The 3,084-nt window shown below is 49.9% G+C and overlaps 1 protein-coding gene across 5 annotated transcripts in view; it reads left to right on the top strand.

Annotated features, from left to right (window-relative positions):
• Window positions 1-1,126: 1,126 nt before the first annotated feature.
• Samd13 (sterile alpha motif domain containing 13) overlaps window positions 1,127-3,084 on the top strand; it is a 39,093-nt gene continuing 37,135 nt past the window's right edge. The window contains exons 1-2 of one of the 5 annotated variants that reach the window (XM_029474879.1): window positions 1,127-1,174; window positions 1,516-1,678. The gene's annotated coding sequence lies outside the window, so the exon portion shown is untranslated. Of the gene's footprint in view, window positions 1,175-1,212; window positions 1,679-3,084 lie in introns of those variants that run through there. The other 4 variants (XM_029474876.1, XM_029474875.1, XM_029474877.1 and 1 more) reach the window with 4 other exon arrangements.

Genomic DNA, 3,084 nt, shown 5'->3' with positions numbered 1-3,084 from the left:
GGAGGCTTTTGTGTCCACTGGCACCCTGTCTGGCTTAGCTCCGGAGCAGCTGTTTGCTCATCTATTTACCGACTATTACAGATGGGCGAGTGGTATGTGGTGTGTGTTCCTTGGTGCAAGTGTCTTTGTACGTCTGTGTGAGTATAGAGACCAGAGGCAAACTCAAGTGCTGGGCTAAAGGTACAGTCTCCATTTGTTTGTTATTAGTCTCTTTTTGGTCTAGAACTAGCCAAGGACCCCAGGCTAGCTGTCCAGCAAGCCTTAGGGATCCCCTGCCTTCCCAGATCTGAAGTCACTACACCTGGCTTTTTTCTCCTTGCTGGTAAGTGTCCTTTCTGGCTCATTTTTCATAAAATAAGCCTAATTTCTAGAACACTTCCTGAGATTTTTACATTTAACAGGCAGGCATGTTACTGCCCGAGTTATCTCTGCAGACCTCACCGGCTATTTCAAGAATACGCTCCAGGAAAGATCTTTTTTAGCTCAGTGTCTACAGCAGCAGTTGCCAGGCCTCTCTCCCTCTCTCCTCCTAACAACGAAGAGAAGTGACTAAGTACAGGTGACTCCGAGCTCCTCTCCTCGGGTTACACACAAAGCCACATCTTCAGCATTAATCCCGGTGTTGCTTTATGGATGGAAGAGAATGGAGTAAATAAATAAACAGCGCTTTGTAAAGAGTGCTATAGAGTGGTCTGTAAATGGAGAGTCCAATTACCCTAGGATGGAGCGATGCAGTTTCTTCAACAAGAAAAACAGGAGCTTCTAAGCAAAGTATGCGAAACACGTGTTCCCAGGGAAGAGGAAATTGAGCCCTACAAAATAGGAACTTGGCCTGGGAAGTGTCTTGTAATCATAATTGCTAAAGTTAGACTTACAACTTCAGAGGGGTTATCCACAGAATATGTTGGTAACCCGAAAACCTCCGCTGTACAGAGTTTCCCTGGAGGAGCCCCTCCCTTCTGCTCCCTGGAAGTTTTGAGGCTTTGGCAAATGTCCTCCTCAGACTCCCAGCGGATTCGGTCCTTTCCCTCTTAGAGCCTCTGCCTCTCCACGCTGCCTCCGCCCGGCTTCCGAGACCCTCCGGCGCCACGGTGGACTACAACTCCCGGCGTGCCCCGCGCTTCGGGCCGCTCTGGGCTCCGCGCGTGGCGGCCACCGGGCGGCTGGGTGGGAGGTAAGTGATGGGCTCGCAGGCCGTCCTGGGAACACGCCCGCCCTCCTCTCCAGGATGAAAGGAACCGGAGAACACCAGGATAAGAGCAAAAATAAGCAAACAAACAAAACACCCAAATTACCCCAAACGCCCGCCCTGCGGTTCCCTGTGAGTTCGGTGCTCCGCGGGCGAGCACTTTGTCACCTGGAGTGGAGCAGGGCAGAGCTGGCGGGACAGGACAGGTCGTAGGTGCTAGGGTCTGCGCCACACACCTAGCAGCTCCCACCCAACACTGAGACCGCCCTGTTCTCCCTCAGAATCTCAGAAGAAACTTTTCCCTCTGTCCCCCGCACCACCTCCAGTTGCTTAGACGACGCTGGCGGGGAAGACGCCGGTGCTTTGCCCAGGAGACGCCCTTCCGGACGCGTGCAGCCCTGCCCTCGGGGACTTCGGTCCAGCGCGGGACCAGGTGGAAGGTTCCTACAGAACAGCCTGGCTTTCCTGGGCCGTCGGTGCTTCCTGGAGGTGGGTGCGGGTCAACATAGAAGCCAGTCAAAGTGCGCTCTTCCTGCTGGCCTCCCCTCCCCCATCCGAGGGCACTTTCAAGTGGTCCCAAAGGTTCTCTATTCCAGAATCCAGAGGCCAGGGTATCCACAGCTACCCCAGTACAGATGTCCTGCCTTAGAAAATCCTGTTTGGGCGCCCCTACACACACACACACACACACACACACACACACACACACACCACGTTCTGCAATCACAAAGCATATAACATTCACGTGCTTCACGTAACTCAAATACAGTGTTAACATAGTTAATATACATGTCCCTCAGACAAGAGCAAATGGCTAATGTGCTTGTGGAGTGTACAAAGATGAGTGGCTGAATCCACACAGACATTCACAAATGTCCGTTTATTTCCAAAGTTAGAAACTAGCTGGTAAGTGACCTGTAACACTTCCAGAAACACATTTACGTAGGCAAACTTTTGAACACGGCAGGCAGGAAGGGAGGGAGAAGGCGCTTGGGGAAACGCCAGAGTCCTTGCTCCCATGAGTGTGCCTCAGGAACTCAGGCATGCCTACATCTCTTTGAGCCTTTCCCTTGGAGAATGTGATCAGAGCTGCTTTGAGAACTGATCTCAGCTGTGCTGTCCCCTGACTCCCTTACCCACCAGACTTACAATGCAAAGCCATCCATTTTATCTTTTGTCATTGGGAAATGAGTTAGGGGTTCCCATGAAGTCCCAGAGTATGGATCTGCTGACGGTCAATGATCCGTGACCCTATTTTGGTCATTCATGATAATGCACCCACATATGGACCTCTGCCCCAAGTAGTACATAGGAATACTGAGCAGTTACCATTCACCCCTAAAAATTTACAGCTGCTTGTTGCAATGAGACAGTAAGAGGCAAAGCCCAGAAAAGAGAGACTTTGAAATAAATGTTTCTCAGCTATGGTCTTTCAGGAAGCTGAAAATTTCTAATGTTATTCCTAAAATCAGGTGTGTGGGTGATTTTGGCATTCAGGATCCAGATTTAGACTATACCTGTTAACCTTTGATCTCTGAATGTCCTTAAGGCTTAGTAGAGAAAAGGGAAGCCAGTTTATCCTAGGTTCTGCCTAAAATGCACACATCTGACTTGCTGAGAACCGAGGGTCCTCAGGGTCCTCGTATTGATCTTTGAGTGTTGTTTTGAGTGGGGTTTATTAGTTTTGTCACTGTTTTGGCTTGGGTTTTTGTTGGTGCCAAGCATTGGGGTCAGTGGATATCTTGAATTAAAAGCATCAAAATGTTGCTGTTTCCCACCACATATATACAATATGCTAAGTTTTATGGGACAGGAATATCTCCCCACCTCAGGACTACCACCCCTATACACACACACACACACACACACAGAGAGAGAGAGAGAGAGAGAGAGAG

This window comes from Mus caroli, chromosome 3 (genome assembly GCF_900094665.2).
Source record: "Mus caroli chromosome 3, CAROLI_EIJ_v1.1, whole genome shotgun sequence".
NCBI classification, from domain to species: domain Eukaryota; kingdom Metazoa; phylum Chordata; class Mammalia; order Rodentia; family Muridae; genus Mus; species Mus caroli.
The sequence above is the reverse complement of the archived record's forward strand: the minus strand, read 5'-3'. Positions and strand labels throughout refer to the sequence as shown.